Source organism: Oxyura jamaicensis, chromosome 3 (genome assembly GCF_011077185.1).
Source record: "Oxyura jamaicensis isolate SHBP4307 breed ruddy duck chromosome 3, BPBGC_Ojam_1.0, whole genome shotgun sequence".
In the NCBI taxonomy this organism is placed as follows: Eukaryota; Metazoa; Chordata; class Aves; order Anseriformes; family Anatidae; genus Oxyura; species Oxyura jamaicensis.
Genome location: NC_048895.1, coordinates 81,012,394 through 81,036,522, shown reverse-complemented (window position 1 = coordinate 81,036,522; position 24,129 = coordinate 81,012,394). Strand labels below are relative to the sequence as shown.

General features: G+C 44.6%; 1 long non-coding RNA gene across 1 annotated transcript in view; it reads left to right on the top strand.

Annotated features, from left to right (window-relative positions):
- Positions 1–24,129, top strand: part of LOC118165089 — a 65,351-nt gene that overhangs the window by 25,205 nt on the left and 16,017 nt on the right. The window contains exon 2 of the long non-coding RNA XR_004749848.1: positions 4,086–4,201. This is a non-coding gene — a long non-coding RNA (uncharacterized LOC118165089). The remainder of the gene's footprint in view (positions 1–4,085; positions 4,202–24,129) is intronic.

Here is a 24,129-nt window from a genome sequence, read left to right as displayed (position 1 = left end):
GCAGCCTGTGTTTTTTTGAGCTATTTAAATTCAGCCACTAGAGAGCAAACTTCTTCTTTTTATCAAACAGCATTTTATATATTTCTTTTAAAAAGAATTGTACAGTACTTCAGGCTAAAAAACATAAAAATTGAAAACAGCTTTTAGTCTACAGAGGGGAAAATAAGCTTGCTTTTCTCTCCCCTGCTCCCCCCTTCCTCTCTTGCTTTCCTTCTCTCTGTTTCTTTCTCTCTCTCGCTTGCTCTTCACAGGCTACATTTTAGGAAGGAAGAATAGATAAGTGTGTTTTGTTGAAGTGAAGGCCTCTGCTAATGACTGCCTAAGCTCTCTTCCTTCATGTCAATCATCAGAGGTAATTGTCCACCCTGATGCGTGGCTGGCTGTGTGAGGAGCATCTCAAAAGGAGGCCTTGGGATAGTAATAGGCCCTGCAGCACTGTGCATGCGATTGAGCAATACTTAGAGAGGGGGAAATCTGTGACTTGGCAGGATTATACCCATTAATATTGGAGACTGCCTCTTCCTGGAGTAGCACTGCAGCAGCTGTGGTCCTTAGACCATGTGGTTTAAATGCCCTTGAGATTTTAATGCAAACAGGTTGGAGAAGTCAATTTTTTCTAAAAGCCTCCAGCCAGAGGCTTTCCTTTGCCCCTTGGTTTTTCACAGCTCAGAAGTGCCCTGCTTTGACAGTTCCTGTGCAGCTGAGCTGGGGGAGCAGGGTTAGGGGAGAAGGGAGATGCTTTTGATGGAAGGAAGGCCCTCCTGTTTATTCTTTCAGTGAGCAAATGTTGTATGCACAGATAGGAATAATGCTGAAGATGCTAAAAGCAGTAATAGAAGAGCAATGGCATTTTACTAACTTGCTTGATTGCTTCACAAAACAAAACTAAACAAAACACAACATACAAGGTGTTTCTGGGCTGCAAGGACTGTGGGGACAGGCTCTGTGGCATTCTATAATTGCTGCGCTACAGCTATACGTCCTTGACGAGGTAATGGCTCATGTCAAGGCTGCCTGCAAGCTTCCTTTAAGCCAATTCTAATGACAATAAACCCTGCAGAGGTGCTGAGGTGCACAAAGAGGCTTCCTAACGTGACAGTGGTGGCAGGGACATTAAAGAGCTGGCGGGGGCAGGCTGGAACATCTGTGGTTTAACAAGAGGCCTGCCTGGGTAGCAGCAGCAGCAGCAAGGAGCTGGCTTTCCTGGAAACCACGTCCAAATGGCCCAGAGCACAAGCGAAGCAAATGCTGCTTCAGTCAATATCTAGAAACCCCCATCAGCACCTGATCAAAAGCAGCCATTCCCGGGAAACTGAAAGAGGATTTTGTGAAATACTTCGTGTTGTCAGCGTTGTGTACACAGTGGGTTATCTCCCTGCCTTTCTCTGTGAGCTGGCCAAGGGGCCAGCTGCAGATAACATGTGTGTTGCCTAATGTTCAGTGAGGTGGCTCTTTATGGGGACTCACAGGCATGCTATTAGGGCCCATGGCCTGACATGGGCCTTTACAGAAAGACACTCCAATGGGCTGTGGGTGGTATGTGATTTGACTGCTGAAAGGACAAGTCCTACCGCTTAACGTCCCATTGACCTTATGAATTGCCCCACGGAGTGATGTGGCCCAAATTTAATCAGTTCAATCTATTGTACCAAACTGGAAACTAGTGTTTTAGAGTGAAACTGCTTTATTATCTCTGTGAAGCTTCAAGCACGACCATGCGGCTACGAAATGAATTAGTTGCACCCCTGCAGCATGCTGTGACAGGCTCTCCAAGCCAGATGTTTTGTGAAAAAAGAGGGACCTTAGGATTTTGGACCCACTCAGAGCAACTGTGAAAGTCATGGTTGGCCAATCTCACCAGGTCAATCTGTTGCAATGTAAATTTTTATATTTTGCTGTGAGGCCACTGATCTTGTATAGGAAAGTGCTATCTGAATGCAGGCAGAAGGTAATTAGATCCTTTCTGTTCTACTCTGGGAATATCAAGGTGCTGAGGAGATGGTGAGTTAGTTTGGAAAATGGGGGGGGGCCCCCCCCCCCCCCCCCCCACTTTTTGATGCAACTTAGCTACAGATGTGATCTCAAAGAGCCATGCCTTTCAGGGCTTGGATATGAATGTATGAATGACCTCTGTATGGTTACAGAGATACAAAGCCTGAGAAGTGAGGGTATAAACAGGATGTATCAGACTTCGGAGTGCCCCATGCCACCAGACATCCAGACCAACACAAAGGGCCGGGGACTGGTGACAGCTCCTCTGACCTTCTACTGATGCCTCCTCAGAAAACATCTGACAACCCTTTGTGAAGTGTGGCTTTGGGCAAGCTCGCTTCAGCGGAGAAGCTCCTTGCTGGTGCATGCTTAGATAAAAAACAGCCACTGGACAAAACAAACAGCTCCCAGGGCTCGTTGGCAGCAGCTGCATAGCTCATGTCTTTGCTTTGTGCATGACAGCACAGACTAGTGTCAGCATAAATCCAGCCAGGGGCACATTCAGACCTCTCCTGCACTCTTACCTGCCCAGATAGCTTTTCAAAGCATGCCAGCAGCAAAAGCTGATTATCAGCTTAAGTAGTGCTGTCTCTCCTCTTTGGCTCTAAACACCGGCCACAGCAGAAGCAAATCTGGCACCTCGAGTTTTATTTAGGAGAGGCTTCCAGATGGGGACTGCTCAGTCTCCAGGCAATCATCACCTACTTCTTTTGGGCACATATGAGAGTGCTTTGTGCTGTTTCTCTGTAGGACCAATGTTCTCTCTCTTTTTCAAAAACATAATTAACATCTTGGTGACTTTTTTATGTGTCTGAAAAATTATTTCCCCCACACATTCATGCCTCTGAAATTAGACCCCATGGGCCCTAAATGGGAAAGCTCTTACACGCTTTCCACAAGCAACTTTTCTGAAAACCTCCCATTATTGATCATTTCCAGAATTGTTCTCTGCTTTGGAGTATCTGTTTTCTTTATTCCCTTTGGGACAGACTTCATTGCCATTACCATGCTGCAGTCGCTGAGGTCCCCATCTGTTGATGCTGAACCACCCCTGCACCTGCATTTTGTGCCCCCCACGTGCCAGAACCTGTGTACCGGGATGGGAAGGGGATGTGTGGCTGGCACCATGGGGGAAGGACCATGCTGCTGAGCTGTGTCTGGGGAGTGCATCCTCCTGTGGACTCTCTGGGTTACTTTAAGCCATGGCTTCCCTACTGAAGACCCAGAGCTAAAGCACTTCTGCATATGTCTGTCTTATCAGGCATGGGAATTCCTCCTATGCTTCTAAACCCTTTGCAAAATATTCTTCCAAGCCCTGAGCTGTGCCCAGGGACTAGGATTTCATTCTTGGCTTCTCTTCACTCTGAAGAACTCTTTCACCTTCCTTCTTTTCCCTCAAGAAATGTATTAATTTTCTTAACTTTTCTCTCTGCTTCTCTTCCTAAAATTAGACCACTGCTTTCCTTATCTCTGACCAGCTCTGTGGTGCTATACTTTTCAATTTCTTGCCTTTTTTCTCCCTTCTCTGTGATTTATTTCTGGAAAAATGTGGCTTGCAGTGAATGTTCACTAATGCTGTAAATTAAGATAGGTCAAAGTACAAACTGGACTCATTCTTACCTTCTTTACTGTGCACATTTCAGGAATGGCCAGTTATTTGTCCTTCAGCCAAACCTGTGAATCTTTTCCAAAGCCTTATCTGTTTGCTTTCTGATGTGGTCAAATCAGTCTGGGGTCTGCATGTGGCATTTGGTGTTGTTCTTGGCTTCAGAGGGGTAAGGCTGGTTGTGTCTGAGCCCAAGCCTTGCCTAGCAGTTCTTTTCTGCAGTTTTAGGCTTAAGCTGGTGCTTAACGCTGTTATCCCTCCAGTCCGTCAGCATGCTTGTCATGCAGAGAACATCACTGACTTGGAGCGGTCCCAGACCTGGCCTGGGGGGGTGGATGGGGGAGAAGGAAATGGAGGCAGAGGAGGGGAGAGAGGCCAATCACCTCCAGCTTTTATGAAACTTATGCCCTGTAAAATACTGCAATTATATTGTTTTCTAAGTCCAGTGGGAAATGTTGTTTTTCATGCAATAAATATCTTCCTGCAGTGCTGGCAGCTGTAATATGGCAGCTCTGAAAACCTGAAAGTGAAACTCATTCCAGTAACATGAGACTGATGCTAATGACTTTCCATTAGCTAAGCTGAGAGAAACAATCAAAAAAGGTAAGTGATTTGGTTGTTTAAATTTCTTTCATTTTCCATTTTAGTAACCCATTCCCTAGGGATAAAGCCCAAGACTTCACCAGCAGTATTTTTGACAGCGTTTTGCTTGAATGATGCAGGAGGAACCACTAATGACTAGTAGACCCAATACCATAGTTTTTCTTAAGATTGATGCCCAACTTTCCTATACTTCAAACATTTTGAGGCAAGATGATGTAAGTAATCCTTCATTCTTTGAACACCAACAGTATTTTGTGATGCTGGATTTTCTTTTCCCATCTTTCAGCTGGTTTGGGGTCTGGGATATACAGAATATTCTATTGATATTCCTGTAGCACAAACTCAAATGAATAACGAATACTTAACAATGAAAACCAGCATGCCTCGAGTGACAGGATTAAGCTGAGGTCCTAATGCAGCAAAGCCTTTCTTAGCAGAACATTCCTAGAGTTGGGTGCTTCTTGGAACAAATGGAAACGAATGTCCAGAGCATTTCACTGTGAGATACTGAACCTAAGCCATGTGCACAGTTATAATTAAACCAATGCCATTTTGTATGAAAACATGTTTATGAATTATCTGTCATTGCTGCAATGACAAGATCTACAAGCGAAGTTTTCACATTTATTTTGTCACAATGCAAAACATCTGTAGTTTGGTTCAACCTAGTACTTTCAGGTAGATTAATAGGGTCCATGTGTACAAACAAGCCCGTTAACATTTGTTAGACCAGATGATAAAAATGCAATACAAATGCAACCAGCTCCCTAGCATTCCTAGCATGTAGCAGCCCTAGCATGTAGCATTCCTTGGCAAAACTCTTATGATGGTGGAGGGGATGTGGAGAGAGCTGTGATGATGTACAGAGCCTCCCTCCTCCTCCATGAATGCTTTCCTCCACTGTCTGTCAAACCACGTGGCTAACATTAGTTAAAGAGGCAAACCTACTGGAATATGACCTCACATTTCCCAGTTAAAAGGGATGTATTTTGATCACCAAACCATTTTTCTCTGGCTGTGAACACCAACCATGTGCTACTGTTACCTGGGTGTTTGTGAAACATATCCATAGTTCTCACACTCTATTGTAGTTGACAAGCTGTGTGTTGACGCAGCTGATCCCAAATTAAACCTTTGGGTTTTGGTCCTCTGTGTCCTACAATTCAGGTACTGCAATGGAGTTCAAGATGTACTCAGATGAGAATAAAGTTTGCAGCAGAACTCTCTCTATTGCAAGAACCGTGCAAGTGCATTTGTAATTACTAGTCCATTACCAGAGACATTAGCACAGACACGATAAAAGAGATTTATTTTATTTTCCTGCCAGCCCATGTGTGTGCCTTAATTGCATATCGAAGATACTCTTAGAATCCTCTCTTTCATGTAAATATACTCAATGGTTAGTAAATATTAATGCTGCTCTCTGGCTCCAGCTGTGAGAAGATTTTATTGTTGTGTTAGAGGTTTTGATTAGCCTCCAAAAGGTTTCACAGTGTCTACTCTATTTATCTGAAACATACAGAACTGCTGCAGGCAAGGGTTGCTACAAAGAAAGTCATACACTTTCTCCCATTGTTTTTAATTTTCTCTGTGCAAGTATAATTATTTCTGCCTGTTTAATGCTTCAGCATCACCCTCTGTGCAATTCCAAAGGCACGGAAGAAGCTGCCTGGTACCTTTTCGTTCCAGTGTTCAGCAGACGGCGCTGAACTAAAAGAAACATATGTCACATCTTCCCATTATTCTGCCTAATTGTCACGGTGATTTACCCACGAGCTGACGTGATAGCCATAGAGGGAAACGGAACAAGACCTTTTGCAGGGCTCGAGGGCCCGAGGAAATCCTAGACGCAGACGTGAGGGGGCAGCTCGGTGTCTGCCGGTCAGCACCGTGGGGTTCTCCCCGCTGAGATCAGCTGGTGAGTTCGGTGGCCTGTCTTGACCTCTCTTTGTCCAGCTGAAGGAATGAAATCCTGCTCAGCTGTCCCTGCCATATCCCTTTCAGCAGGCAAGGTCTTCACTGCGGAGTCATCCGTATTGCTGGGTGCTGGGCTGGTGTCCACCCATAAGAGCCGGTGTCCACCTGTGGGGCTGGTGTCCACCCCACACAGGGACCCTGGTGCTGCTGTGCCTATACAAATGCAGCTCTTGGCAGCTCTGGGTATACCCTGGGGCTCCCAAGTTTTTCCTGTGAGTGGTTTATCCTGAATTCTGCATTGCAACGAGCAGAAAAATTGGTGTTGCACCCCTCCTGGCTCCAGAGGGGCTTTCTATGAGGACACAAACTCAGATCATCACACACGTCCCTGCGGATAGGCCACTCGGTGGCAACAACTTGTATTTACTGGTGACCAGGTCTGGACTGAGGCAGTTGTCTGGAACTGTATTGCCAGCCCCCAGTGTACGCCAGTCCCCTTTGACCTGTTGTATGTTCATCTCACAGGCTCTTTGTCTGTTCAGAAATCAGTGGCGTATTGGTGGGGCTGATCTCTGTTAGTAATACTGCTCTCACACGGAGGTCACCAGCATCTCTAACATCCACGTCTGCTTTACATAAGCCTTCAATATAAAACCACAATAGCTTTGCATGCTGAAGGGCAAGTCTTGTTTGTGTTATGCAGGCATTACCACATTTTCAGCTGATCTTTTAAGTGGTTCCTAATAAAATTATTAGGCGACTGGAAAATCTTCAGTAACATTTTTAAATGCAGTCCAGCTTCACAATAATAAACTCAGCTTTTAACAACCCTCGTTTATAACAATTCCAACAGCAAGAACTAATTTTCTCTTTGGTAATGAGGACTATTAGAATGACTGTTCACACAGAGCTGACCTGGATTCAATAGTCATGCTTTTTGCTATTTTCACAGCATGCTGTGTTTAGCATGTGAAAACGTACAGCTTTCTGTCTTTAGAAATTGTTTAGAAACTTCTCTCTTTAGAAATTGTTTAAAGGTTGCTAAAATGAAAGCACAGAAGTAAAATACAGCGATGTCCTATGCAAATAACAGGTTTCTTCATTATTCTGTTCCGGAAAATTGCTGAACCCTGCTATGATGTGTACTTTCACAAAGGGAGCATTCATCTCATTCCCACTGGGGTTTGTTATGGTGAGATTACACCACTTCAGCTTTCAGTGTGGGGAAAGGACATGATTATTTTAGTGTTGATAGCATTTATCATTCCACATGCCTGCTGTCTCTAGCTTGCAGAGCTGGAATATACCGTCTCCTGAAAGCCCCGGTGAAACTCAGATTACTTTTTATTTATTGAGGTGGTCGAGCAGTTCCTACCAAGCCTTGTCCATCAGAACTGGGACAGGGTCACCATGGTCTCTCTGCTGCTCTTCCCCAGTGACCTGCTGGTGGCTCAGGAGTGAGGCTGAGGTGGCTGGGAGCTGCAGGACCAGGCTGGTGCTCCTCATCCAGTTCTCACCTCCCATACTTCAGCCAGCTGTGTGCACATGTCCTTCACTGAGCCTCCAGCAGTTCTCAGGGAAGAGCCCTGCATGTACCTTCCTTCTGCTGAGCGGGACATCTCATCCAGGAAAAGGTAAGTTTGGTCCTATTGCCCTCTTGTGGCTGCCCAAAAGAGGCTACAATAGAGTCTCACCGGCTGTCATTTGCTGAACTGGTACCTGCTAAGGTAACTTTCCTATAGGTTGAAAGCAGTGCCGGTCCCCCAGGTACAGCTGTGTAGGGTGAGCCGGTGCACCAGCCATGGGACCGTGATGTTTCTGAAAGAGACATGGGGGTAGGGCACTGTGAGAGCAGGAGACCAGGCACGAGGATATCTCAGGCCAAACCTTCCTCCCCTCTTCTTCCACCATCTTTGTGTTTGCCTTGTGCCTGTTTTTCAGCTGCATGGGAAAACCCCCTTGCTGTGGTTTGGCAGCATGCCCCGCCGCCCTCACATTCAAAGGTGGCCACTAAAAACACGCCGGCAGCCCTAGCAGGAAACCCTTTCCTTACTGTGTGTCCTGGACCACATAGGTTTACAATAAGGTGTATGGGAGTAGTGCTTCTCTTCCTGTAGGATGGTAACGTAGGTGCAGAGCTTGGAGAGGATGCATCCGTTGCCTCTGTTTTTGTGACAGGTGTTAAAAGCTGAAAAAACATGCCCAGGAGGTTAAAAAATAGTTTTAAGAAGAGCAGGGGAACATTTTGAAGGGTTTCACAAAAACAAGGATTAGAATCAAAGGAAAGAAAACTGTGAGAGAAGACAGCAAAACAGTGAAATGAACACTGCACCCCTCCTAAAGCCTGAACTGCCTTCCATCCATGCACGAGCATCCTGGGTTCAAGTGCTACCGAGCTGCTTTTTCTCTGCTGCTCCTTCCATCAGGCCCTGGTGCTTCTGCTGGTGCTTACCCCTATGGGTAGCCTGAAAATTTATGCTTAAAAGGCACAGCAATAAGAATCAAAGTAGGCTTGTACGCAAGTTAAATCTTCTGATAAGGAGAGGTAATGTTATTTGTTTTCAGTCAAACGAGGGTAATAAAAGCCAAGATGTTTAATGAAACCCCACCTGGTGTATATTGGCCTTGACACAGTATTTTTATTCAACATAGCCTGCACTTAATGGAAATCCTTGGCAAACAGCCCGAGCCAGGGCTATAATGTTTGTAAAATAGCTGTTGCTTTCAGCGTGATTTTCCCCAGCGAAAGCCACGCGAATAAAAAAGCGAAGATTCAGTAACAGTGTAATTGTGACACATAAAGGCCACCCCGGGGAAGCCATCTGAAGTTTTAATGTTTTAAAATGAGTACTGAATTCACTCATCTTTGGTAACGAAGGCAGCTCCTGCTCCCGGGCGCAGCTGTGCGAGCGCACCAAAGGGCTGCCGAAGGAGAGCAGAACGAACACCATTTGCAAGTCAAGTGCCTTTAGACCCCAGATGCTGCTGCCTCATAGCCTCTTGCCTGCAATTCTGTGGCCTTGACGAAGAATAAAAGTTTTCCCTCCAGTACCAGCGCTCGCCTGTGACCACCGCAGGCCTGGCTCCGATCTCTCGCTAACGCGGGTGACGGCCCTCCTCAGGGTGACAGAGGAGCAGGTTGGTGACAAGCCAGTGAAATGACACCAAGTCAGGCTGGATTTGAAAAGGGGTCGTCATGTCTTGCTTGCTAAAATAAACACATCCAGCTTTGGCAGGATAGAGCTGGAGCTTCAGAGCCTCCCAAGCTTGTCCCCAGGGTCTGCCCAGGCCTGAGCTCCCCTCGTGGTGGTCAGGAGCACCCCAGGGCCACCTCACATTTTCTGGGCTCTTGGTCCACTCCTCTTCCACTCGGTGCTCAACCATAAACAGCTGCAAGTAGCACACACCATATATATACAGTTTATGAAATATGAACTGTTTTTCATCAATAGCCCAGCCACCCTCTTGCTGTGTCTCCAGTCACTGCTGTTCCCTTGGATCCTCAGATGTTAACCTAGCCTCTGTGTCCACTCCTGGATGACATCTCAGTTTGTAACTCTTCTGACCCTAACAACCCTTTCTGGAAGCCACAGAACCAGTTAAGCTCTCTGAATCACACCTTACAGCATTCATTTCCATTCATTAGCAGTTTTTTATTGGCTGTTTTTACCGACCACTACTCAGGTGTTCTTAGCGTCAAGGTGAGCACCAGCACCTTTCAGTATGAACACAAGGCCTACGGCGGGTCCTGGGGGAGGCAAGCTGAGGGGATGCTTACCTTAGGGGATGCTTTGTGATCATCTGGCCTCGGTCATACCCACAGCTGAGCCATTTTAACATGACTTTAAGAAAAACATGAGGCTCAGATACTGAAGTTTTAAGTTACCAAAAGTAGTAAAGGCATTTATTTTCAGGGGAAAGTTCCTTATATTGAACTTAGAAAGGAGAGAAGCTGCTGTCTGTCAGACAGGCCAGGCTTTCCCAAATGTTCATGGAGCATCAGATGATGTGGAGGGGGAACAACTGGTGTTTTCTGCAGCAGTGGTTAGAGCCTGTGTGTGATTCTGTTGCATCCTTTTGAACATGAGCTCTGCGTGATACAGAGCATTTAACGAGGATTCATGGGCCACCATGGACCAAAAGATCACTGATGAGGAATCCGGAGATAGGCAATTAATGTTTTATTATCTGTGCTCTTAAAATAATGGCTGTGTCTTCTTCATACTTGTACAGCTCCTAACATAATGGGGTCTTGTTTCTCTCTGTGACACTTTTTCCTTGCTCCTTTTCCACAACCTTCCCTCAATAATCCGGCCAAATGTAAATAGCTAAGAGAAAAGTGACCTTTCTCCTGATAGCCATCTGTGCATGGAGACTGTCAGCTTTGCCTCTTTCAGCTGAGATCAGTGGGAGCTGTTCAGCTGGGTTCACAAGAAGCAAAGGAGACTCTCTGGTCAGCTCCAAAATCCATCCTTTCTAGTTTGGACAGGAGCTGAGGGGTCCCCATTTGGTGGATGGGAGGACCTGTCCTCCCTGGTAGCTTCCACCAGGCCCTGGACCTACCACCGGCCTTGTACGTACACAGCAAAGCAAGAAGGTCTTCTTCATGCTCCTGACATGTTGGAAAGACATCTCCCTCTCTCTCACCTCCAGCTGTGTTTTCCTGCTTCTGAGGAACTGATACAGGAGGTGACCACATGCATATGCTTGGGTGAGTAAGATGTTAAAGCTGGAGTTTGCCACCGCAGTGACCTTCTCCTGGTAGCCCAAACCATTACTGATCCACACCAAATGCTACGAGTGAGGCACAGATACATTGCAGGGTGCACTTGGAGCTCTGGGCCAGCCAGGCTTTCCACGTTGCAAATGCTACATACTCATGCTTCCCCCATTCCTGCTGCAGAGCCCCGTGGGAAGGTTGGTCTAAACTCGCTTTGGTTGGGTCACTTCACAATTTGAACGTAATAACTCATGCCTGGGCATGTGCCCTGCACTTCTCTATCCATGAAGGGCAATTTAGCGCTAAAAATCCTTGAGTTATTGCATTTCTTAGCCCCAATAAGCCTTCAAATCAAGTAATAGCTCCTCTTTTTTATTTTTATTATTTTATTTTATTTTGGTTTGTTTTGGTTTTCTTTATTTTTGGAGAAAAAGAGTGGTTTATATGGGTATGAATAATACCTTTTTCACAGTCGTATTTGTTTCCTCTGTTTAATTTCTCTGAGATGACTAATTGTTTCAAGAGCTTCATTCCCAGAGCAAAACAAACAAATAAACCCCCTGTGTTACACCCTCCCCAGCTTTAGCTAGTCCAAATAAGGACAAAATATATTTTGCCCTCCTTAGCTGTAAGTTTTCTCTTCCATCAGACTTTATGTTTGAAACAGATAAGGTTTTCTTTGCATAAGCAATTACCTAGCTCCCTCTTTTTGGACACATCTGAATTAATCGTCATCCTAAGCCAAGATCAGAGGCATAGGCAGCAAAACTGAATGCAAGTTCAGCAAAGTAGAAATTTCAGTTCAGGAGACATTTATGAATTCAGACTTCCGTTATTAAATTAAAAAGAGATATTCTCTTGGGATCCAGCAGTCTTCAGGAGAAATATCTTCAAGACATTTTTATTTTTCTATAGGTTTTCATTCCCATTGGCATTACTATAATGCAAAGCAGGCTAAGAAAACTGACTTGTTTTATGAGGCTCTTCCATAGGTGTCTGCTTTGGTAGCAGGAAGTGCATTCATTATTCATGATGCAAAGGGCTGTCTCCCTGACGAATTTCTCTTTAGTCCATAAAACCTAGCATTTCTTTCCTTGTGGTGTTGACCCAGCTTCCTAAATTCGTTTGTTTTTTTTTGATCTCCACCATGTTTTCCAGACACTGTGAGCACTCATAGAGATGCTGTTGAAACATGATCAGTCTGCAGCGGGCACTGAGCTTCTGGGGGTGAAGGAGTGGGACATCAGCAGGCAGCAGGGCCACAACCCTCCCATGGCACGAGCTCACCAGTGTCATGTTGGGAATGCTGGTGCATGAACAGAAGAGACAGATAGATACCTGAATTTTAGACAGCGAGACTTAGTGGAAACGAATCCTGCCCTGGTGATTAAACTACTTCAATGTGAACCACACTGGTATTTTGAAATAAAACCACTGGCTTTCTGGGACTTTTATGCACAAGGAAGCAGCAGGATTAAGGGGGGCTTGCGGTCCAGTGAAATAATCCACATAATTTGCTTTATCTCATTCCTCTTCCCCCCTTTTCTTTATTTTTTTATTTTTATTTTTTAAATTTTTGTAAGTCAGTGACAGCCATTTCCCAGGTGCTTTCAGCAGCAGTGAGGAAGTATATTGATGCTGAACTTCATCAGCCTGCTGCAACCACATTTATATTCATGCAGCGACTTCAGAGCCAGGCTCCTGAGGAGTGTGAGACTAAACCGAGCAGACACTTCTCTCAGGCTTGTTTCTGCAGTAGCTCATGGAGGAAATGGGTTTGAGACCCAACACCGCTGCTTTACTGCCATGTGTGTCGGCAGCGTCCCAGCAGAGCTGATAGCTGTGATGAATTAACTAACGACTTGTAATAATGAATAATGATGAATTAACTATTACTGAAAAAACGCACGCAGTGGGATACAAGCTACTTTCTGAAATGGGTGATGTGATTTTTGTATTCAAGTACTATGGACTTCAGTGTTTCCCATTGCTCTATTCATTCTGAGGAGCCCAGTTACTCTTCTAGTTAATTGGTCACCTTTTAGTGACCACTGGGAGAGAAAATACAGATCGCTTTCAGCATATTCTGCGTAGCTGGAGAATGATCAGAAGATGGAAAGGTGGATGGAGGCTGACGAGGGGTGTCTGCCTTATACCACAGTTGCTTCCTGTGTGTTTTATGATCTAAGAGCAGGGAGTGAGGGTCCTTTGCCAAAGCATATGGCAGAAAAAGGCATTTGGCAGAGCAAATGTCTCTAGGAAACTGTTCCGGGTCTAAGAGCACTGTGTCCCTAGCCTGAAGCCATATGTCAGCTTGTTGCTTGACTGGTTTTGTATTGGACATGACTCATCAAAACTTCCCATAAACTAGCGTGTAACTGCAATAGCAGTAAGCTAGCTTCACAGTTTGTGGGGCACTGTGGTAGGTTTAATTAATCATGCTTTAGTGTTTGATGAGCAGAACTGCAAGGACAGTATGAATTACTTTTCGGTACACAGCACTAAGTAAGAAAAGTTAAAATATGTAAGAAGTAAAAATATTGGATAAATCCAGAGCTGAGCAAGGCTAAAAAAGCTGCTTAAGATGGTGAAGGGAAGTTTGTGCTTGCACAGAAAGTTGGCGGTGCTTGCCCCCCAGCTGAAAACTTTGGCTTTCCATTTCCAAGTCACCAGTTTGTACACTGGTGAGGATTCAAGGAAATCCCAAAACTCCCTAAATGTAAAAAAAAAATAAAAATGCTGTTTCCAGAGGGGAAGAGTGTCTTGGTTTTCAGCAGGGAAACAAGCAAGAAGACAAGAGCTCCTGGGTTTCTCAGTCAGGAGCATCATGAGGGGCTGGCTCTGCATGAACAACTGATGAGGGAGGGCACAAGCCAGCCCCAAAACCCCCAGAACACCACAGCACCCTGAAAGTCAGGCTGCTTGATGCATGGCCTTGGCTGTGTGAAAGCAGAGGGAGAACACTGCAGGTGCAGCAGCTGCTTTTCAAGGATATTCATCCTTGTATCCCCATGTATGGGGATGCACTATCCCTTCATCCCAGTAAAGTTGTTTGCAGATTAAAGCAGTGTAAAGTGCCAGGTGATTTTTGATAAAAAGCGATGAACAAGAATTCTAACACGATAGACCACGTATCAGCCTGCGACAGATATTCAGCGTAGGCAAGCCTTAGGTCAGAGATAGTACTTCTGGGAGTAGAGAAGCGCCGCAACTAGCCAAGCACTAGTGATAACAGAAGTTGAAATTTTCACATATGGAAATCTCCAGAAATATTAAATGGGGAGCCTGAGCAAATCCATAGGAAATTCTACAGATTTATGAATATTATTATCTGTGAACTTAAATTACACTGACATTTAAAATGAACAGAAATGGCACTTTAATTGCACTGTAGCCACACTTTTATTGCATACATTTTAATACATTAGAAAGTAGTTAGAGCTGTACTGTACTGTATAGGGTCAGCCCAGGCAATTAGACTTTAAAAATGTGGAAATAAAAGAGATCTCAGAGCTCCCACTCAACTAAGGAAAACTGGCTCTGTGGTTCTTTCTCAGTATCACAGAGCAGCAAAAAGAAATCTTCTCCCAGCTTTTTGAAATTGTCCGAGGTGCTCCAAGGCCATGGGTCCTGAAGCCCACTTGCATGAAACTGCCTGTGGGCTTTGGGTAGGTGCACTCCTCTGCGATGCTATGCCAACATAGACAGTGTTTACAAGCACGACTTTGCATAACCCTACATAATCATGCACGTTGGTGTAGGAAGGGTCTCACACCAGACTCTGAAATATCTGAGATGCCTCCACTGGAGCTAATGGGCTGGATGGCACTTCAGACCCATTGAGGCAGCTTCTGGGTCTGACATTGCCTATCTGCTCAGCTGTGGTAGAAATCAGGCTCCTGCTGCGCTTTCATTTTTGCAGAGAGTGCTGCCATATGGGGTCTGATATTGCACCTCTTCCCTGAGATGTTTTTTCTTGTTTGTGGAAACTCATTAGCAAGGAATTAAAAAGAAAAAAAAAAAAAAAAAGAGTTCTGCTCTTTCACAAACCCTCAGAAGATATGTTCTGTTAGTGTTTCTTCCAGCTGCTCTGGCAGAAGAACAAATAAAGCCAATGTTAAACCTTCATCAATATCGGAATTTCATCCCAAATCTTCTTGGTTCAGGCACTGAAAAACTTCGTGCAGTTCTTCAGATTTTATGTGTCTCTAGGCAAGTGACTCAGTGGTCTCTACTCAGCTGTGCAATATTAATGACTGCGGAGCAGTGTTCTCAGCCTCAGCTCTGCAGCTGTAAAGCCCTACTAGTCCCTAATGCATAAGAGTTATTTGTGATATAGGGGTAGGCTCCACTACAGAAGAAGGCTTCCTGGTTCAAAACTTTCAGAAATGGAAACCAATGGTTTGTGCAGCTTCTGCACTTACAGGCTAAGACTTTGGGCATTTGAAATGGAGCGTTGCACGCTCCTCTGGGTACAATGTTTTTTTGTTCCTTGTCCCACACATCCATCTGGTGCACTGAATACACAAATCTGAGTTCAGCTCTCATGTTTGACAACTGCACAAATGTATCCTCTACTTTGACTGAGTAAGCAATCACACTGACACTGCAGATCCTATGCACTGATATGCATATGATATCATATGATACCTTTCTGGTAGAAAGGATCTGAAATGAGTGCATTTGCTGGACTTTTTAAAAACAAACTGCTGCTGTAATTTTAACTTGGGAAATATTTATGTAAGGGAGATTCTGACTATCTAAAAGTCCCTTCTTAGGAGGATTTTTCTCTCCAGGATTCACTGCTTGCTTAGGCAAGGGTTGTTGTCATGCCCTGCCACTGTGTTCCGTCAAGATCTCTTTTCAGTGGGTTAAGTCTGTGTGTCACTGTTTCCAAAACACAGTTCCTCATCCCACAGATGTGACCTGCATTCTTTGCTTCTAAAGATGTTTGGGTTTTGCATTTTGGCAATTAAAATTCATGTGTCTCAGATGAATCCAAATTACAAAATGATCCATATCCCTTTGTATAGTTGCCTTGTTATGATTTAGTATGCCACTCTTTGTACCACCTGTAAACATCAGTGATCATAGCTTTAGAATTTCTTCTTTTAGATTTAAATGCTAGATGCTATTCTTTGCTCTAAAGAGATGCTATGATGATGCCATAAGTCTGTTCTGGGTTCCCACTGATGACTTGGATGATGGACTAGAATATGTATGCTTGCTAAATTTGTAGGTGATATGAACCTGGGAGGGACTGCTAACATGCTAAAAGAAAGGACTGGAAATTCAAAACAGTCTTCCCAAATGGAAGGCATGATCTGAAAATAAAGAGGGTGGTTTCAACCAGGAAAAGTACAAGGTAGCATGCTTGGGTAGAAATAACCATCTATAGAAACGCCTAATGTTGAATACTTGTTTTTCAGAAAATCTGCAGAAAAGACTGGGGTTTTCAATGGATTGCAGGCTCAACACACCGACTCTGTCTATATAATGAAGAAAAAAAAAAAAGAGTTAAATGTTACAGTGGGGAATATAGACATCTGTTTATCTTGCAACATAAATTAAATATTCCTCCTGCTCTGGTCAGCACTGGTATGTCTTCTGCTGGAGCTCTAATGTTTCAGATGCTGTACTTCTCAGAAAATGTGAATTAGCTGAAGGGAGTGCAGAGGAGAACAACCATGTTGACTGATCTAAAAAACATGGGCTCCACAGGAAGACAAGACTTACTGGGTCAGCAGAGTCCAAAGAATGAAGGAGTGAAAACAGCCTTCCAATTTGTAAAGGTATCCCCAAAGAGAAAGAGAATAACCTCTTTCCATATCCATAGGACAAGAAGTACAGAGCTTAAATTGCAGCTGCTAGAGGTTTTAAAAATCGTGTTAAAGAAGAATTTGTTGGGGCTGGTAAAAGTGTCGTTTGACCTCTCCTTGGGGTGAGGGTGATTTGGATGACCTCCAAACTTCCTTCTGGTCCTCTTTTGCTACATCACAACCATTGACATACGGACCTATTGTTGATATATTTTGCTATATTTGATAGCATACTGAGTTTTGAAATCACAGTCAAGCTTTGCTAAATGCCTTTAGAAATTGCTATTGGATTCTAGTGTAAGGATATGTGGAGAGTGAGGCTGTTTATTCCTTGAAGAAAAAATGTCTGACTAAAGGATTCACAAAAATCAGGGAAACAAAGGGGGAGGGGGAAGAAAAAGACATTTACAAGCAGAGAACCTGATCAATTGGTGGAAACAAAGACAATGACCAGTTACAGTTGTGCTAATCGATAAGAGAGGGAATGCGGGGACGTTTATTTCAGCAAGGCTGTCTGAATGAGGATTTCTAAATTGGGATAAGAAGAAAATGAAGGCTGAGCAATAAGCAAAATGCGGAGACACAGACCTGACAAAGCAATAAAGGGGTCAATGACAAGAAACAAACTTCCCAGTCGTTGATGGGCTATCAAACTACAGGCAACACTTCCAGGAAGGTCGGCCTGGACTTTGCCTGTGAGATAAGACTGTGAACCACAGGGACATGGATCATGGGCCTGGACTGGGAGGGTGCAGAAGTGGCAGAGCTCTGCAAATCCATGGGGGAGTGCAGGGGAAGGGGGGTAAAAGAGGGGAATAGGTAGAGAAGGGTATAAAAAGGCCAGTTGCATGTAAAACGGGGCTGGTCGGTATGCTTGTCTGGCTGAGCCCTGCAACTGATCACTGCAGCCTGTCCTGTCCTGTCTTTTTTTTTTTTTTTTTTTTTTTTCCATTAAATCTTTTCTTAACTTCCCCCCTCTGTATTTGCACTCTCTCCTGTGTGTGTGCGCTCTGCAAGGCAGGCCTGGGATCTGGGCAGGAGTGCTGGACAGACAGAAGGGCCATGACAGGACTGGAGGGATCTGGGAATGTGCATGTGCTTGTGAACCTAGGAAGTGCTGTGTGTGTGTCTGCACTAGTGAATTTCTGCCTCTACCAGATGGAGAGGAGGAAGGGGTCTCAGCTCTCTGTGTTTGTGTGTGAGTCCTGTGCGTAAGTGCTGCTGGAAGCGGCCCTTTGCTGGGCAGCCTGTGTGACTGGTCATGTCAGTGTCCTGACTTTGCCAGTCTGCCTTTATATGTGTCCAGCTTTGTGACTGTTGAACCTGCAAAGGAGAAAGCTGCAGCTGCATTCCTGAGCCTGGGCAGAGGCCCTGGGTCCCTGACCCCGAGCTGGGGCCCAGCGGATGGACAGGAGCGGCCCTAGGCTGGCGTGGCTGGAGAGGGCCATTTTTGCTCTTCACCTCAAGCATTCACATGGTGTTGAAGTAAACCTGTAGCTCTAAACACCTTAAGTAAAATGAATACTTCCAGAACTATTCTGTATCAGGTCTTTTTTTGCTTTTGACTTGGCTTTGTCTACTGTAATTCCATGGAAACCTCTCTGGATTTCATAGGACAGAGGCCAAGTTCACATCTCTTTGGCACCTGTGTGTGTGTGTGCCTCCTTCTCTAGCCATCATGTCTGATTTGCACCTGCTACCTTATTCTGGAGCTTATGAAATCCTGAGCAAAAGTTTCTATATTCAGAGCCAGCAGGGGACAGGGAGATGGGAAAAGTGGGACCCAGCCGCAGAAAGCATCCAGGTAGGTTCGAACCTAAGATGACTTCTTGGGCTCAGGCATCTTGGTTCTGGCTCGGGAAGCACAGAAGCCGTATTGGTTTGCCTCCAAGCACAAGGTGCTGATGCCCCTCAAACACGACATGGTATCTCTGTTCCCACGGCGTGGTTTGCCCACACAGCTGGACTGTGGTCCAGAGTTTGCCCTCAAACCAGCTTTGCTTGACCAGGCATTGCTGCTCTTGAGGTGCATTAACCTGAAACATTAGGTGGGTTATGAGCATTTTGAGGGCACCTGGATCTCTTTCTTACTTATTCTCTCCCCTGCTGTGTTTGCCAGCTCCTCGGGAGTGAGTTGTTTTAGGTGTGCCTGTTAAATTGACAGTGACTGACATTTATTGCTGGCACCCAGGGATTCCCTGTCATCTGACAACTACAGGGACCTGTCTAAAAATTGTACTTTTCACTTGCACCTTCCCATCCAGCCTTTCCTTCAGCCGGTATTTTCTAATATGATCAAAGCGTTTTCCCGTCACATACTCCCTCTTCGCTTTGTCGCTTGTGGGGTCTGATGAATCGCCCTCGTTATTATTCTGCATCTGCAGGTCAGCCAGCCACAACACAGTGCCAGCACAATGGTGACAACTGAATTATAACAATTTCTCAGCTTTCTTTGCAGCGCGGATATAATATTTATGGCACTATTAATGCACAGCGCTGTCAGGATTTTTAAAAGGAGGGTAACTCGCCTGTCCCTGTCACACATGCATGTCCTTCATGTTTCAGAAATGTTAGGAGAATCCTTATCAATTTTTCTTTCTTAATAGTCTCTGCCGTGAAGCCCAAGTCAAAAATGGCAGGCTCCAGCACAGGAAAGCTTGATGGATCTTTCTGTGGAGACAGCCAGGATAAAACTTTCAGTTGTGCTGCTTACAAAAGTGACTTATCCTTCAGGCCATAGAGAACTGTATGCATTTTCCCCCTTTATTTCCCAATTTACGCAGAATTTAAGCTTCTACATATCTTCCTGTATTTGTCCCATAACATTGCAGGACACCTGGTACTTGGCAAAACCAATATGTGGTGCAACGCTCACTCTGCTGAGTCAGAGACCAAGTGATGCTGACAGACGTGCTATGTTGGATGTCAGCTACCTCCCCAGGGCCAGTCCTGGAGCTGGCATTAACACTGCAATTGTGTGCTCTGGCTACATTATCAGAAATATGACTGATTGTCCTTGACCACGAGTGATTTGGAACGTATTTGTGCTGTCAATGGATGGGAAAACACAGGCATTTGGCATTAAAGAATATGGCAACTCAACTTCTAGCTCCAACAACGTTTGAAATAAGACGTAGACCTTGCTAACACACACACACAAAAAACCCTCTTCACATTTATATCCAGATGTGCAAGCCATTCCTATGGCCAGTGAAGATAAACCAGAAAAAAATATTTTAGTTTGCTAATGTTGTTAAACTACTTTAGAGACCAGAGTATGTTCTAGCAATGGATACATCCAATATGGGACACACGAAATGCACCAGAACCAGGCTGTGTCTGGTTGATAAAGCTGGTAGAGTTTCTGCTCACCCAAAAGCAAAACCTAAAAGTAAAACAGACCCTAGGATTTAGAGCTTGGAAAAGCCTGCTCCTCATCAACTAGGAGGAAACCAAACTCACATGGGGGCATCTATATTAGTGTCGTTGAAGTTAGGTGAGATGCACCTTTGGTTCTCCTTGGCCCTGGACTCATCTAGCAAACACTGTTGGTGATTGAAGTGGTCATCTCTCAAACGTGTTTACTGGTCTTTTCCTGCATGAAGGTCCTACAGCGCTGCCAGCAGAGTTGGCTAAGGCACACAAAAGCACTCCAGTCAGAGCAAATCATTGCCTTGGCAATGGGACTGTTCTTCTAAGATACTTCTTGCAGACAGACCACTTAGCTACCATCCCACCTGATTTTAAACAAAAGCAGCTGATCCAAGTGATAAGATGAGGGGAAATGGCCTCCAGTTGCACCAGGGGAAGTTTAAGTTGGATATCAGGAGAAATTTCTTTACTGAAGGGATTGTGTAGCATTGGAATAGGCTGCCCAGAGAAGTAATTGAGTCACCATCACTGGAGGTCTTCAAGAAATGTGTAGATGTAGAATTTAGTAGCATGGTTTAGTGGTGGACTTAGTACTAGACTAGAGGTTGGGCTAGATGATCTCAGAGGTCTTTACCAACCTAAATGATTCTATGATTTTGCCTGAAGCTGATGAGGGACTGTGGATGTGAACTGTTCTGCAGCAATTTGGTGGGGCCCTACACTGTAGGTGGTGATAAGGACTTATACCTACAACTAAGAAGGTTTTGATCTTGCAGTAACTTTGGGAAAAAATATTTGACCATTTCCCACCATCACTGTTTTTCCAGCAGAAGTTTTGGTGATTGGTGACCTGGCTGTGGAACTGTAAGTCATTTCGGTATTTCTGGATTGGTCTTCCTCAGACTTCTCCTGCGATTTCATCTGAAACTCCAGGAAAGAATTGAGAGAAAGCTGCAGAGGAAGGGAAGTGGATGTACAACTGGCCTTCCTCCTAATTTGTCACAAGAACTTGCTTTTATTTCTCTGCTTGAATAGCTTGTCATTGAATTTCTCTCACGTCTTTGCATTGACCTGGACAAAAACCAACCTCTATTATAGTCACTAAAACAAATCTTGTCTCAATGAGACACACGTGCCAGTCATGATGGACATTTCATGGCACAGTCTTTCACTACCCCCCAGCCCAACTCTTTTAAAATGACAAACCTGCATTTAGGAAAAGGAAATTTACTGTTCTTTTTCTGTGCAGATGGTGATAAGCGTGAGTTAGCATTTGTAAGCTTATAAGCACATATGGTTTTGTACATATCAATTAAGGCAGTTGGCTAATCACTCTAATATCGTTACTGATTCATCTGTATGCCTTCAAATAGGCATTTATGCTCAGCCTGCTGGTTTTTGTACGTATGGACTGGATTGTGCAATTCTTCTTGTCACCATTTGTAGTCAATAACATTTCCTTGGCACCAAAGGGATTAAAAGGGTACATTTCAGAGCTGTGTGGGCAAGTCGTTTGGCCCATGCCTTATGTATAAGGCATGCACATAAAATATTTGTGCGTGTGTGGTTTCTTTTTAAAGGCTCTGCTAGTCATGCCGTGGGCTGAGTGACAACAGCACTATGTCTGTGCACATGGGACATACATGCAGACTCATGTATGCACTCATCCTGCTGATTGTGAGCTTGCTGTGCACAGCCACGCATCCAGACCCTCACAGCCTCACCTCCCAGCCCTGACTGGGCTCACCATCATACCTCCACCTCCAGCAGCCCTGACAAAGCTAATCTCACCCCAACCTCTCTAGTGTCTGTGCAGATACAATATCCCCCAAACAAGAGCTTAAATACTCTGCTGGCCAGGGCACACCCCCCCTTGCTTCACGGCCCTTGCACAGCTCTGGGCTTGCACCCCTCCCTCATGCCATTTTCCTTCCCATTGCTGCATGGATCAAGTTTCTTCTGTGTCCAGACAACACCGGTGAGATTTTTACCCTCTGGAGGCAACCCCAAGAGCTGGCAAGCAAGTCATGGTTTGGTCACCCCCATGATTGTGGGTTTTAGCTGTGCCTTCCCCTCAAGGGCTATTGCTCTTCATTGCCCTCACATCCTCTTCAGATATGGGTAGGCCTTGTGACATATGGACATTACTTCCTTTTGCTGCTGGGAAAGTTTGACTCACAGAAACGGGAGTGAAGTTTTCCTGTGTCAGACAAATCATTGCAAATGGCATCTCTGTGCTTAAATCCACTTGATTGTCAACAGCAGTTAACAACCGTAAGCCTTTGGAAAACACCAGCTCCCTTAAAACAGGTATCTTGATAAACGCCAAGCCATCCGAGTCTCTGTTTGGACCCTGGGAGGTGTTCAGGATCCAAAATATCATGCGAGCTGTAGCTGTTAGGAAGCTGTAGGAACTGGATTGCTTTGGGGTGCCATGATGAAATGACGCGGGTCCTCCCCTTGCACAGTAAAATGGCCCGACCTGCAAGGCCACTGGTCGACCAGAAGAGGTCCACCCCTGCTCCATGGGGATTTTTTGTAGTTTTACTTTCGGGCTATGGACCATTTTCACAGTATGCAAACACTCTTTTTTTCTTTTCTTTTTTTCTATTTCTCTTTTGAGGACTTGATGTATTAATTTCCAAGTGAATGGTGCCACTCCAGAGCCAGGAACAGAAGTATTTTGAAGAACATTGAATTATTATTACATTTTTTTTATTATTATTATTATTTTTCATCTTTACCTCTGTCTTCAAATTGCTCTTAAACCTGAAGAGTTCCTTTTGTCCATGAAAAAAAAAAAAAATAAAAAATGCTTTTCTTCCAAAATTTATTTCTGGTTTTGATGTTATACAGCTCTCCCTATCTGGACAAAAACCTTAAGTTCCTGAAAGAAGGAAAAGTAAGGACAGAAAATTTGTGACTGGTTTGCTCCCCCAACTGTAGTCCTAAGGAAAATTTTTATGTAAGTTCTTCACAGAAGATTATTTATAGATTTTTGCTAGCCACGGTGTTAAAACTGCTACCAAGAGGTTTCAGGATGGTATTTTTAGCACCCTACCTGGAACCTGGGCATGTGATTTCCTCTTTTCATCATCCCCAAAGAACTACATAATGGAAACTGTGTTATAGCTATAGCAAAGTGAGGATGAAACTCATAGGTCTATGAACACTCAGCACGGAGCTCTGCTTTGGGGCAGTTGCATGAGGATTTTCTTGTCACCCAAGATATTCTAGATTTTCTTTTCTTCCTAGAGCGTTGTCGGTGTGACGGATGAATTTCCAGCTTCTCTCTCCTCCACCAGCACTCTTGTCTTTAGTTAGCCGCTCAGTTAACTAGTTGGCCTACAGGGACCTGAATCCTGGTAGCACTGCACATTGGCGGTTCCTGCTGGCATTAATTGAAACAGGAGGTGCAAAGTGCTTTGGAGACTGGGCCCAGTAAAAGACTGGGCCAGATTTCCATCTCCACATTTATAATTTGCCCTGTGTACAAATTAGTCTTAGCTGGCAAATGGGTATTTTCTTATGACGTTTTTCAAAAAAAAGTGAAGGGGAGGTGAGCAAAATTGTCCAGCAGAAAGTGTTTGTGTTTTTGACAAAAACTCAAAATACTCCTCGTGAGTGTAGTTTACATCACACTGCCACTTTGGCTCTGCAGCATGACCATGTCTGCTGGGATGGGGGTGGCATGAGGCTCACCTGGCTGCGGCACCTCACAGAAGGGGTGTCTGGCTGGTGGCTGATGCTGGAGTGTGGGAGCACAAGGAGACCAGGCTGCGTACAACACCGTAACAGCACTTCTGAGTCAAAGCATCTTAGCTGTAGTCTGAAAGAATATTGTGCTTGTTTATTAATTTTTGCAGCCCTAAATTAAAATCTCTGTGGAAATCAGACACTGGTGAAATATTTAATAGAAAATTAACTCAAACTTTTTTTTTTTTTTCAATCAGAAAATTGATTTCATTTCAGCCCAGAGCAAATCTTGCTATCTTGATTAAGTGAGGCAGAGAATATTTGCCAGTTGCTCACATCTCTCATTTAGCTGTGTGCTTTTGGAGGGCAGAGGTTTCTTGCGTGACATCTTTGCACCCTGGCTA